Source organism: Paroedura picta, chromosome 2 (genome assembly GCF_049243985.1).
Source record: "Paroedura picta isolate Pp20150507F chromosome 2, Ppicta_v3.0, whole genome shotgun sequence".
NCBI classification, from domain to species: Eukaryota; Metazoa; Chordata; class Lepidosauria; order Squamata; family Gekkonidae; genus Paroedura; species Paroedura picta.
The window spans coordinates 66942352-66956998 of NC_135370.1; the positions used below are offsets into that span (position 1 = coordinate 66942352).

Here is a 14647-nt window from a genome sequence, read left to right on the forward strand (position 1 = left end):
ATTTGCTTATTGACATTCTGTCAAGAAAGTAACTCCACTCTACCATTGCCTGTATTTTGACCTTTCAGGCACAATCCCAGAGGTGCCTTTAGATGTTCCTGGTAAAGTCTAATGAAGTCACGTTTTATGATGATAAATATGTGACTCAGCTATATCACTTCAATCTGCAGGTGGGGGGAAACATAGAAAGTTCTTACCTTCACACTGAAAGTCCTCATGTCATAGAGAAGGCTGAGCTAGAAGTCTCTTTTCCCTAAACCATTTTCAGTTGTGAAGCTTTTGGCACTACTGCCCTGTTTACCAGAAGAGCAAACTTGATAGTCTCAATATGGAAAAATACCAATTTGTATGAGGAGGGCAACATGCATACTTTCCAGCTTCAATGCATATGATTAGAAATCCAAGTTGTTGTTATTTTTATGGGTCCACATGGTCATATGCTGAAGGCTACAAATATGCACACTGACTTTTATTCTCTCAATCCCCTGTATCAGGAGGGTTATGGGCAACACATTCAACCATGTGAAGCTCCAGAAAGGCAATGACTAGAAAGGATTCCTGAAGCAGGGTGTTCTTTATGAAAGGAATCATTTGCATGGAGAGATATCCAATAATAAGACACTCATCCCATGAATCAGTACAGCCCAGACACAAGTTTACCATCTTAGTCAACCTCTAGGAAGATGTAAAATTATAAACAGTCTTTCTCAAATTACTTTCACATGCAAGTAAAAGTTCCTGTTCTTGCATCTGAGAAAGTGGATCTCTCTCAGTAAGTTAACTATTCATTTTGATAGATATATGGATATCACTGGCAATATACCAGGAGTGACAAACATTTTGTGGTTCAGTTAATAGTATCAAGTAACTCTTAGTTGACCTATTTTCTCAGCCTGTGTGATTTGAAGATAAGCCGAAAGAAACAGACACCTTAAAAAAATTGCTTTCCCCAGTTGTAGTTTTTGATATATGGTATTCTCATTTCTTCCACAGAAGATGACGAGCAATGCCTTTCACAATTTAGTGGTGTCAAGTTTTTCCTGGAAACCACTAATACAAAACCCACAACGCAGATTAACTCCTAAATCAGCAGGAAAAGCCCAAGTTGCTTCAGACTGTTCACACACATTGTTTTCCTGTTGCTAAAACCCACTAATCTGCTGCCTCTGTTCTTTTTGCTTGAACAGTATCATGAACCACTCACAAACATTTAACCTGAAAGGAAATCCCGTTTATTTCAGAGAGAATGGAACTTCCAAGTAAATATACTTACAATTGCAACCATTATATCATTGCACATCTAGTGTTTAATTGCAGTAAGAGAGGGGAAAAATCTAGTTCACATAAGGAAATGCTGAAGCCAGGGTACTGTTCATATCACAGAATGAAAAAGTGATACAGGACTATTTGCCAGATCAAGTAATTTTCAAAATACTGGAACCAGGGTTGTCAAATCTAAGCATTGCTAGTCTCAACTCAGATGCTGGTTGAAATATATTATGTACTTTTATGAGAATGTTCTGAATGTATATCAAAATAGTACTATTTTTAGATCTGAGAGTCACTTTAAAAAGGCAGACTAGAAGATAATCAAAGTGAAGACGTCTGATACTGTCGTGAAAAGTCCCCATTTCTTTTCTATGTTAATATAAAAGCATTGAATATTTTCCCAAACCTTGGAGGAGGAATAAAAACATAGTTAAAGTTTTGTCATTAAAAAAAATGAAAGCTGAAGCTTTTAGGCTGTAGGGCGGTCTGCTTGAGTTCAAATTAGCAGCAACATACAGTGTAGTCATGGAAATGCAGATTCCCAAATTCTCTTGGGTGACTCAAAGATATTGTTGAGTTTTCTGTACTCACCAGGCTTCAGAAACCTCCTTCCTTTGAATGTTCTTGGGTTTGTCTTCAGGGATGAATGAAACTGGCTGGTGTCAGATGCAATCAGCTGTGCAATGTTCCAGGCTGGACCAGCTCACTTGTTGACTTTAGTCAGAGTTGTGCAGAAGCTTCAAAGGCAGAAGGGAAATAAGAACGGGCTCCGGATATGATATCATACACTTTCTCTTTGTGTGCACACTTTTTTAAAACAAGGAACTGACATATATACATGTTTACGTTTGAGAGCCAGGGAGTAGATTGTTAGAGTCAACATTCAAACTGAAATTGAATCCTGATTCTGTTGCTTCTTCACCAGAGATGCCCAACTATCTTGAACTACAAATACAAACTTATATACTACTACACTTTAAAATAACCTCTTAGCTGTCCTAAATCTTCTTCCAGATGCTCGAGGATTTTGCCCAGCCCTAAATTTTGTTTTTGCACAAGTCACTCTGATAGCATGCACCCAAATCAGCTATATTATTTAATTGCCATTAGCCATTAATTGGATTTGTTCCTCCTCCCCACCCCCAATGGAAGGTAGGCTCAACCCCAATTATATAATTTTATCAGTTGGGCACTATCTCCTTCTAAGTGCTCTAGAATTATCTCTGATTCATAGCTTTGTTAATCCAGTCCAGTAGGTTTATGTACATTGGTGTTAAACAAGGAATTTGGAATCAGACACTAGTTCTTTGTGGTTTTCCTTGTAGTTCTAAGGCTTAAAAACAGATACAGGTTCTAGGTCTAGGATCAGGATAGAGCTCTGTTTGCTAAGCAGGTCAACACACAGAGGAGTGGCAACTGGCAAGCAAGGCGGCTTCTATGCCAAGCTTCGTTCAACATGTACCTTTTATCTGTCTCTTTTGCTGACTCATTCCTCCAAGGCCCAGCTGTTGCTCCTTACAGTTGTGTTCACAAGTGCAGGTATTTCATTGTTTCCCTGCCAGTCCTGATCCTACAAGGACTCCGCTCTAGGAATTAACATTAATCATTGCTGAGCAGCCCTGTGGGCACTTGGTTGCCTCTCCTGAGCTGTCAACTGCTCTCTTCTCCTGTGCATTGCTGGCTCAGGAGAGGCTGGCAGGAGTGCTGTCTCCGTGGCTTCTCTTTCCTCTCCTGGACAACAGAGCAGCCTGATCACGACTGAAAAAATGTTCTATCTACCTTATGCTTCCCCTGTTAGGTTTGCTACTGAGTCTGGCGGCACAGTTGGGGACTCTATCAATAACTAATTATGCACGGCAGTGGCTGCACCAGGCTGCTGCTGGTTTCTAGAGGTGGGCCAGCATGCCCTGCCGCTTCCCGAGTACACATGGGGGATGAAATCCACTGGTGCACACAAACTGCCCTGGAGTTGTGCGTGCGCACGCATAACTCCCGGGTGAGAAGGGTCCACTGCACCTCACAATGGCAGGGGGAGCAGAGAAGCACAGGGATCCACCACAAGATAGTAGGACAGTGGCATGCTGCTATCCCACTATCGAGGGGGTGTACATATGCCCCATCCAGCTCTGCAGCACTGCGAAGCCAAACAGAGCATTTTGTGTCCCTGCAGGGACACTGTAGGTGTCTTCCCTTATGTACTGGCCTGCTGCGGTTGGGCCCCTATTGGCTGCTGTGGCAAGATGGGGAATGTAGACGAATCCGCATTCCCTTGCCACGGGCCATCCAAGACCCTCATTTGGGCCAGTGGGGCTTAATGCTACCTTCCAAAGCAGCCATTTCATCCAAGGCAGTGGTTCTCAACCTTCCTAATGCTGCAACCCTTTAATAAAGTTCCTCATGTTGTGCTGACCCCCAACCATAACATTATGCAAGTGTTCTTTCACAGAAATTAAACCGAAACTGACCAATGGTGTGAAGATCCATTGTTCATGATTGTATATAAATTGGTTATAAATTGTATATGAAGTGGCAGGGGCCTTCAGGAGGAGCAGCAACAGTGGTGGCGCCCCCCCCGGGCCACTGCTTGCCCGGACACGACCCCTGTGAAAACGTTGTTTGACCCCCAAAGGGGGTCCCGACTCCCAGGTTGAGAACCACTGCTCCAAGGGAACTAGTCTCTGCAATCAATTGCAGTTCCAGGAGATCTCCAACCTCCTTCCAGAGCTGGCAAACTCTACAAGGGAGCTCCCAGAACAGATATTTGGCTGATATTTATGTCTTCAAGACCATTATTTCCCCATAGCTCTAACTAACGTACTGAGTGAAGTTCTTGCTGTTAGTGTGCAGTGGCATGTTAGAAACTAAAGCAATATGTTCTGATTGAGTCATAAATAGCTCAACTCCTCTGGGAAGGTGACATGGCTGGGTTTTGGAACAGCTGGGTCCAAAATGCTCTTTTGTGAAAAACAAGCAAAAGTCCGGAAGTTCTCTTGCTGCTGACAGCATTCAACCCAGCTTCCTCTTCCCGTCCATCAGTGTATCTGCCTGCAGCAAACTTCCTCACTCCATCTGGGTCTGACCTCTTTAGGACATTTATAAGCATAAGTTTACAGGCTGCATAAAGAGAAGTGATTCGTCTGCTTTTTTTCTCCCAAAGCAATTGTGCCGATTATGGCCTTTTCCTTTTAGAGCCGATTGACATAAGCCAACAAAAAAGGAAATAAGTTGGACAAAAGATATTTCCTGGTTAAATGATCTTTCTAGGCAATTTTATAAGGGCTATGCTCCTGAGAAAGGGGTGCATTTGTGTGGTTTCTGTTTGGAAAAAGACCAGCTTTTCTGTCCTGGGGTTATGGCTGTTGCCTGCAATTGTTTCCTTTCCGGCTTTCTTGTTTGTTTTGTTGAGTTGCTATCTTTGTTATTCGTTGGGTTTTTAAAGGTTTTAGAAGCAAAGTGAGGCAGAAAATTTTACAGTACTTTATTTTGGAGAGGAAAGCTTTCAATTTCTAAAGATTTATTTCATGAAATTCATCGATGCCATCGCAATACAATATTCTGCAAACTTGGCAGTTTTGAAGTTATAATAGATGTTCTTCATGCAATTATCCCTAGAAATTTTGCAAGATGAATGTTTTAGACATTAGTAACATGTGGGGGGGAGGGGCATAAACCCCCACAAATATATATAACAATCCAGATTTTAAAAATAAAGTAATACACTCACCTGTTTAGTGAATGCATTCTGAATAGCCCAGACTAGCCTGGAAAGTTATGCAGGGTTGGCCATGGTTGGATGGGAGATTACCAAAGAAGGCCATGGTTGCTATGCAGAGAGAGGCAATAGCAAATTTATTTATGTTTATTGGTAGGTTTATACACCATCCGTTCCTATGGGGCTCAGGGCAAATGACCTGTGCTCCTCTCTTGTCTTAAAAAATCTCACAAGGGGTCTGCCCACATGGTTGCAACTTGGAGGCACTCTACTATTATTATTATTTATTATTATTATTGCTGTTGTTGTTGTTATTGTTATTTCATTTGGCCTACCCAGTCAAAAGCAGAATTCTTAAATTCTTTTCGCACTTTTCGGGGCTTTTCGCACGCCTTCAAAATCGCACAATGGTTGCCAATTGAAAACGCTACTGATTTGCCATTATGCACAACGTCGTTGACAATCTGCCACACACCTGAAACCGATCCGCAAAAAGCGCTTCCTTGTAGCGCTTTCAGGGAAATCCCCAAAAGTGGATTCACCCTCCGGAAAGCGCTACACTCCTGCAACCAATCTGCAACACTAGCGGGAAAGTTCTGTGCGTTACCATTGTTGTGGTTTCTACAAAGTCCCTCCCCCTGGCTCTCTCCTCTGATCTTCCGGCAAAGTGATAGCCATTTTTTTTTCTCCGAGCGAGCGGGGCTCAACCCACCAGCGAGCCTCTGTTTAGAGGCTTCCCCGGCTTCAGTCCCTCCCCAGAGCTGTTTAGTCACTAAGCACAGAGAAGCCCGTTTGCTGATGTATTTTCCCTTTATTTTTTACACTGTTTTCGGCCGAAAATCGGGGGGGATTTTTTTTTTTACTCGGGAGGAGCGTGGCAACGATGAAATGACAGCTCAAACACACCTGCCAGCTGGATGGGTCTCTCCGTTGCAACGAATCAACACAGATTCGTTGCAATGGGTGTGTTTTTTTTTAAAAAAACCTTTCTTAAAGGGAAAGGGGCTGTTTGGGAGCATGCTAACGGCTGCGCATTGGCTGCTTGATGGCCAGGGGCGGGACGAGCTTGGCAATAGCGCTTCCTTTCTAGCGATTTTTGCTGAGACCGGAAGCCTTTGGGAAACGATAGAAACGCAACTGGATTCCACTACAAAGTCAGGTATGCATAATGACGAATTCCACTATTTTAAATGGCGATTTTTCGTTCAGCAAACAATTTGCTATAAGGATCCCGGTGCGGAAAGCCCCTTAGTTAGATGTTGCTTTTCTTACATTGAGGGAGAAATGTCATACTCACCAATCTGAGCAGGGAGGTACATTGGGAGAACATAGATGCCGGTTGAGCAGAATCATGGTTGAGCTTTGCTCAGTACCTTTAATCTTCTTCAGTCACACCTTTTTTTTTGTCCCACTTGTTGATGGCCAATATTTTTGCTTATTATTTTCATGCCAGGCCTCAAAATTATTCTTTTCCATCCTACTGCATGGTTTATCACACTAAATTGAGATGAGAAGATACCAAGCTATTTGAGCCTGGCTTTATTTTCTTGTTGTGTACTGACCACACTGAGTGCAAAATGCATGTTCTTCACCCTGTTTTGTTTACTTCCTTTGTACAAAGTGTGTTTTCATACATCCTCTGCCCTGGTTGTGCACTGTAGACAAGGGGCAGAACAATTATGGCCCTGTGCTGTAGAGCCTCTTCATGTATTGTATTAGTCACAAGAGTATCAAAGGGGCTCAAAATAATGTTTACAAGAACATTTTAAGCATTAATATTTGTCAAAGCTCTGACCATGAGGCTGGGAGTTCCATCCCAGCAGCCAGCTCAAGGTTGACTCAGCCTTCCATCCTTCCGAGGTCGGTAAAATGAGTACCCAACTTGCTGGGGGGTAAACGGTAATGACTGGGGAAGGCACTGGCTAGAGGGCGTCACCCCAAGGCTCAGACATGACTCGGTGCTTGCACAGGGGATACCTTTACCTTTACCTTTATTTGTCAAATAGTATTTCCTTCTCCCTCCTCCCAAAGCAGCACAGGAACTGTCATCTTCAGTTATAATCCTGTTAAAATATGATTTTCTAATTCCAAAGAGAAAATCAGATATCTGATAATCCAAGTATAACGGCATCTTCCCTTGGAGGCTGGAAGATGGATGATTGGGCCATATAGGGTTGCCAGCTGGGAAATTCCTGGGGATTTTAGGAATAAAGCCTGAGAAAGATGGGGTTTGGGGAGGGGATGTAGAGTCCAGACTCTGAAGCTGCCATGTTCTCCTGTGTATCCTGAAGATCAGATGCAGTTCTGGGAGATTTCTAGCTACCACCTTGAGGCTGGCAATGCCATGGCCATAGCCAAGAGAGGCTTGCATGTGGACATAGAGCCTCAATGCAGAACACTTTGTTACCCCACCTAAGAATTATTTTGCAGCAAGAGTTGGTCATAAATGTCTTCCATTGCTTTTTGAACAAGGCTGTTATCAATAGGATGTTTTGGAGGACCCTAATTTATAGGGTCACTGTAAGTCAGAAGGAACTAGTTGGCTCTCAACACACCCACAACACACATGAGAGTTCTTTAAAAACCACATTTTAATTGGGCCACGGCCGTTTGTATTTAAAGCAGTGTTTTTCAAGCTTCCTAATGCCCACGACCCTTTAATACAGTTCCTCATATTCAGGAGTTCACAGCAGTACCTTAAAGTAGGAACAGTGAATGTTTTCAGCCTGAGGGCTGGACTTTGAATTCCCATGACATTACTGACTCATCTTTCCTTGTAAATTTGGTGGGGTGGGGTGTGTAAGCGGAATCCATTGGAAATCTGTACTTGGTGGGAAAGTATGGCTCCAGATTTTCTGTGCTGAACAGAAAGACTACAAAGAGAAAGGTTTGCAGGCCCTCTGCTGGATACAGAGGATATTGATTTTAGTCTCTTCTTAAATCGGAGCCAAACCAGGCATTCACTTTCCTAAATAGTTCCCATGCTGGGGAAATTATGTCCTACCACTTTAGTATTTGGGATGAAGGGGAGGCGAATACATGCAGTGAAGCATGCATTCACCAGCTCTATCCCCCTTATTTCACCTGTTAAGAATTTTCCCTATGTTGAAGCTAAGGGTCCAAGGTTAAAGGATTTGTTAGGATCAGAGGAGCCCCCCTGTCAGCTCCTGACAGTTTAAAGAATCCTAGAGCCACTGGACTCAAACGTTGTTCTATGAAATTTGTGTTCATGTACATGGCTATTCTTTGCAAACAGCATAGGGCCAGAAGACAAAAGCTGTTTTCTTGCACCATTTCACTTAGATAAACATCTTCCTATTATCATGAATCTGGGACATGGCTTCCTTGACTGAGTCAATCCATCTCCTGTTGGGTTTTTCTGTGGCCTTCAACTTTTCCTAAAATTATTATCGTTTCAAGTTACTCTTGCCTTCTTACAATGTGACCAAAGTGTGATAGCCTTAGGCTCATCCCATGGTTCTTTCCCACAGAGGGGCACTGACTACGTTGGAAAGATGCATAGAGTCATCTCCAGCCATGTGGTCAGATTGTTCCCGGGCCAGAATCAGAATGCCCACTTAAAAATATTGTATTCCATTTTCTGTCCAATGGGACCCAACATTGGCTTATTACATTATCCCCTCTCATCTAGTTCATCTTTACAACAACAACCCTGTGAGATAGGTTAGCCTGGGAGACTGTGACGCCCCCAGAGTTACCCGGTGTTTCCAGAAATGAGTTGGGACTTGACCACTGTTGTCCTAAATCCTAGTTCAACACCCAGACCATGACACCACACCAGCTCTAAGCAGCCCCAGGCTTCCTAACAAAGAAAGGACAGCAGCATGGTGAGTTGGGGAGAGAGACTAACCATCCCTGGGGCCAATTCTCCCCCAGCTCCTATTTGTCAAATAGGGAAGAGATACACATGTAGTGCCTGGATCTTATTTTCTCCTACAGGACAAACAGTGATGGAGTTCTGGCTCACTAAGTTTTGCATTAAGGATATAGTGACCTCAGATCTCTGGCATCATGTGATCCTCCAGCCACATAGGATCCATTCACAGATAAGCAACTCCTACATGGCTGAAGAGAAAAATAAAAGATTATCCCAGGTTATCCCAAAATGTTAGACCAGGATCTCAAAGTAGATTACAGGATGCTTGTTGCTAGCACTGAGAACAAAATTACACAAGAACACAATAGCTAATATTTGAGGTCAAGGAGCAGAAGGACAGCTATATCCTTTCAGGGGACTTTACTAACATTCTGGTGGCACACTGTCAGCAGGAAATCATGATTCTAGTAGAGGAAATGGAGAACCTTTCACACTCATTGGGATTTTTAAAAATGTCTGTGATGTAGATCCATTCCATGATAGAACTAATATAAAGTTCAGAGGACACAGTCTGCATGAGCCACAATGAATAAATCAGGACTTAGTTCTTAGGTTTGCTCCCTGGGATTACTTTTTTTCTAGTTTTTGAAATGACACAATATTTTTTTACTGTGAACTGTATCTCCAGTGCTGCCCTTCATAACTATCTGAATTTCCAGTAGTGTGTTGGCACCATAGTGATTAATGATCTAGTTTGGCTTGATTGCTCACAGATTAAACCATTTCATGCACTGTTATTTTTTGTCTTCCACATTCATTTCACTTCGAAGATGAAATTAAATTACCCAGGGCTTGAAGGTTGTTGTTAAAGAACAATCTTTTGCTGTCTGAATGATTCCTCTGTGAATATTCCAGTAGCAAAGCAAACAAATTGAAAAGGGGAAAGAACTTTGATTCTGTCAACAAAGTAATGAACAAAGCAATGGTGCACAACCTGATTAAAGAGTAGATAAAGGTTTATTTAGGAATTAACATACTAGAGAAGAAAGAGGAGAGACAGAAATAGGCTCCTGAGAGAGGAGTAAGGAGAAGGAAATTGCCCTTAGAGTAGCAATCTGGAGACAGACACGGAGTGACACTTAACAGGAGTGAAGGTACTGATCTCGCTATCATATCTGCTTTCTAGCTGCCCTCTTCAGGGCCTTCCTTTCTTCTCTGTATACCAGACATTGCTTTTTCCAACAAAATCTACATAACCTGAATCATGAATCTAGGTAACCAGAACAACTACAGAGCCTTCTGGAGGAAACATTGGCCATTGACCCTTTCCAATCCAGCTTCAGGCTTGGTCATGGAGTGGAGGCAGCTGTGGTTGCCCTGACAGACAGCCTCTAGAGGAAACTAGGCTGGTTGGTGCTGTTGATTATTCTAGACCTTCCAGCACTGTTCCACACAGCAGACCATGGGCTACTTGCCCAACATCTAGCCATCTCTGGGATAAGGAGCACAGCCTTGAAATGGTTGCAGTCCTTTCTCCAGGGGCAGAGTCAGAGGGTGGCGACAGGGGAGAGTACCTTCCAGTGGTATACCCTAACTTGTGGGGTCCCACAAGGGGCAATTCTCTCCCTGATATTGTTCAACACCTACTTGTGTCCCCTCGCCAGTTAATCTGGAGTTTTGGGCTGGGGTGTCATCAATATACTGATGACCTCCAGCTGTGTCTGTTAATGGATGCCCATCTATCTACACCCCTGAGAGCATTGACCAGTTGCTTGGCAGCATTGGTGGATTGGCTCAAGTGGAGTCAGCTGAAGTTGAATCCAGCTAAGACGGAGGTCTTCTGGCTGGATCAGTGTTCCCCAGAGGTGGCGCTATAACTCCCAGCTCTTGATGGAGTGCACTTAACAACTTTGGTCACCATGAAGAGCCTGGGTTTGATTCTGGACTCTTCATTAACAATGGAAACCTAGGTCATGAATGCTGCCTGCCAGGCCTTATGCCATCTCTGCCTGGTGTGTCAGCTAGTGCCATACCTGTCGACACTCATCTTGGCAACTGTGACCCACATGATGGTCACCTCCAGACTAGACTATGCAACTTATTTGGACTACTTTTGTATCTTATCTGGAAACTTTAGCTGGTCCAAAATGCAGCGGCCTGACTCCTCACTGGAACTGGTAGAGGGAGCACATTCAACCAGTGCTCTCCCGACTGCATTGAAGACCAAATCAGATTCAAGGTGTTGGTAATTACCTTCAAAGCCCTAAACAGTCTGGGACTGTCATACCTGCGGGATGACCTCCTCCCTTATGCCCCTCAAAGAAGCATAAGCTCACGAAATCTGCTCAGGATCCCCAGCCCACAGTGAAAATGGCTTCAACCAGAGCCAGGGCTTTCTCTGCCCTGGCAACGGCCTGATGGCATGCTCTTCCAGGAGAAACCAGGGCCCTGAGGCACTTAAGCAGTTCCATAGGGCTTGTAAGACTGAGCGGTTCCACCAGGCTTATGGTTGAGGCCCATAGATAGTTCAACATTAAAACTGGCCTCCCTACACTGAAACTATATAAGAACAACATTAGAAACCAAATAGTCACAGCAACACAGCACTCCCCCCCCAAAAAAAAAATGGACAGAAGATGACTGCTGGTGAGAGTTTAGCAATGTTATAATTTGATTAATATTTATATGATTTAATTAATGATATGTTTATTATATAATAATAATGTTGTCACCTGCCCTGAGCCTATGGGGAGGAGTGGCATAGAAATGTAATAAATGATGATGGTGACGAATTTTCTGCAATGTAGGATGGTGTCCGTGTGGGGAGAGGGACTAAACCAAACAGAATCAGAGTCCCAAATAAAAAGAGGCTCATCTTGATTTCCCTGACTTGTTTACTAACTTTTTAACTTGTTCCTCTAGCGGCCCCTTTAATATCAAAGAATACAAATACATAAATAAATAAGTAGAGTATAGTTCAAGTAATAAGCAGTCATCAAATCCATGGATGCCTGCCTATCATGTTTGCTGTTCCCACTGCCTTGCCCCTCACTGCTGGGCTGCTCACAAGGATTCAGAATGGGTTGAGCCATGTCAACAGCATTTTAGGCTTCTTCCTTGACTCAGGGGTGGTTAACTCACAGCCTCTTCATCCAATTGCTCTCTGGCCTCTGCTTTGGAATGGTTATTTAAGTAGCAGAGAGGGGACGACTGAGAGGGGATCTTCAAGTATTTAAAAGGCTGCCATATAGAGGATGGAGCAGAGTTGTTCTCTCTTGCCCCAGAGGGACGGACCAGAACCAATGGGATGAAATTAATTCCAAAGAAATTCCATCTCAACATCAGGAAGAAGTTCCTGACAGTTAGAGCGGTTTCTCAGTGGAACAGACTTCCTCGGGAGGTGGTGGATTCTCCATCTTTGGAAATCTTTAAACAGAGGCTGGATAGCCATCTGACGGAGAGGCTGATTCTGTGAAGGCAAAGGGGTGGCAGATGACAGTAGATGAGCGATTGGGATATGAGTGTCCTGCCTAGTGCAGGGGGTTGGACTAGATGACCCATGAGGTACCTTCCAACTCTATGATTCTCTGATTCTATTATTCTAATATAATTAGTTTCCAGGGAAGGAAATAAATATGTCAGCATTAGAGACAAATGGGCAGATCTATCCTTCTAACAGTGGGGTGCTGGGAGTAACTAACTGAGACCCTGTTGTTATGCTCATCCATCCATCATATCCAGCTGTGTATATTTCTGGTCTGGTGACAGAGGAGATACACATTGCACAGCCTATTAATTTCCTCAGCAAGAGCGGGCATTCCTGCCCCATTCCCCCTCCCCCCTCTCTCCATAAGGCATTTGGTTGACCTCTAATTCCCCCCTGCCACCCATTGAGTATTGGAGGAGTTGGGGGACTGCCAACAAGGGTTCCCCTGCCAGTGGAGGACAAATGACAACGATACACTAGGCAGACATTATGAAGAAAAACAGTTGTAGTAGCAGGGTCAAAAAACCATGGCATTTAGGAAGTCCAGAATGAAATGGAATTATCAGAACAGAAAATCAGAATAGACTACCACAAGCAAAACTGATCTTAAAAAGTTCAAAGAACATTTACAACAGGAGCAACAAGTAATAAAACTCCCCTAGGGTTGCAATCCTATACATAAATTGTAGGGAGTTAGATCCATTGAACTCAATGTGAATTGCTTTGGGGCATACATGGTGAGGAATATACTTTTGCTTGTTTTCCTAAATTGGCAGGCAACTATAATCACTGAGAAATCTTTGTTAGTCCCAAGAGGTTATCAAACTTCTTGAGGAATTCCAGTCTAGCAATTGTGTGCTGGAGCCTTCCTTTGAAGTTTTTTTTGCTGGAGAATGATGAGTTTTAGATTTATAAAAGGTCCTGCAGATATGGTATTCCACTAGTCTTTAAATGTTATGATTTGAAATGTCAGATCTGTATTCACATACACTTTTCTTTTGTGTAGGGACTGACTTGTTTTCCTATGTGAGGAGCAAAAGGGTATCACTGACATATTATTCATCAGACTATAGGATGAGCCTAAGATGGTATGGCTGATATTATAGGTTTTATCAATGGAAATGCAGAGTACGTTTCAGGGTCTTAACCCCAATTTCTGTGTCTCTGATGGGTTCCCCTTTGTTTTTGGTTAGAAACTATTCTAGGTGGGGGGGGGGGGGTTATTGGTAAGCAAGGAAAGAGTAGCTTGTTATCCAGGATGGGCTGTAGAACCAAAATTGTTATAATGTACTTTATGACCCTTCCATGTCATTCTAAATGTGCCCTTGCTTTTTTCTCAGGTTGTGCAAACACTGCTAATGACGAATGAAATAAATCTGATATAACAAAAGTTGCCAATGTCATTCAGCATGACAGACTGAATGAAGGATAAATCCATTTAAGCCTCATGTAATAACACCCTTAGTACTAACAAAGCCATCAGTGTTTGCTGTGGGCACGCCCTCATCTCTAGAGCCTGCTGGCTACTCTCTCTTCCTCATTCACTGTCAGATCATCTTCAGCATGTTCCTGCAAATTCCACTGCAATCACAGGAAGCCACTGCCTACTCGGCATTCAGGCTGGAAACGGACATGAGTGTTTTTAGGAAACTGAGGCATTGACGATGATGCATATGCCATTTTCTGGGGAATAAAATGGGCAGGTTTCATTAGTGTTTAAAAAGAAATGTGCTTTAATGGGCAGGTTTCTTTAGTGTTTAAAAAGAAATGCACTTTAATTGGAAGCTAAACTCTCTCAAACCATGCTCAAACCTCTCTTATTTTAAAGAGATTTGGTTTGTTGAGGGGTAATACTCTTGACACTTTGGGTGCTATTTTGTTAGTACCTGCTTTCACCTTGTTTGATGGATTGTAATTTGTATGTATTTGTAAAGGATTGCCTGAATTTTAACAGTAACCTGAGTGGCTTGTTTTTGTGGATGAAAGGCAAGATTAAAAATAAAATAACCAAATAGTTGCTAGTGTACTAGCCCTGGTCTGAATCTCCACCCCAGACTAGGTAGCTTTGACAGAATGACTGACTCAATCTAACCTGCATCATAGGGCGACAATAAAATGGAGAAAAAGACAACAATGTTTCAATTTTTGATTGATTTATTGGATTTCTATACCGCCTTTCTGAAGCAGTTCAGGGTGGTGAACAATAACAGCAACAATCATTGAATTCCCAGTAAAACAAGAGCCTCTTGTGGCACAGAGTGGTAAGGCAGCAGACATGCAGTCTGAAGCTCTGCCCATGAGGCTGGGAGTTCAATCCCAGCAGCCGGCTCAAGGTTGACTC

General features: G+C 43.0%; 1 protein-coding gene across 1 annotated transcript in view; it reads right to left on the bottom strand.

The window, feature by feature from the left end:
- Positions 1-14647, bottom strand: part of RALB (RAS like proto-oncogene B) — a 55457-nt gene that overhangs the window by 39929 nt on the left and 881 nt on the right. The window contains exon 2 of the mRNA XM_077320567.1: positions 1861-2006. The gene's annotated coding sequence lies outside the window, so the exon portion shown is untranslated. The remainder of the gene's footprint in view (positions 1-1860; positions 2007-14647) is intronic.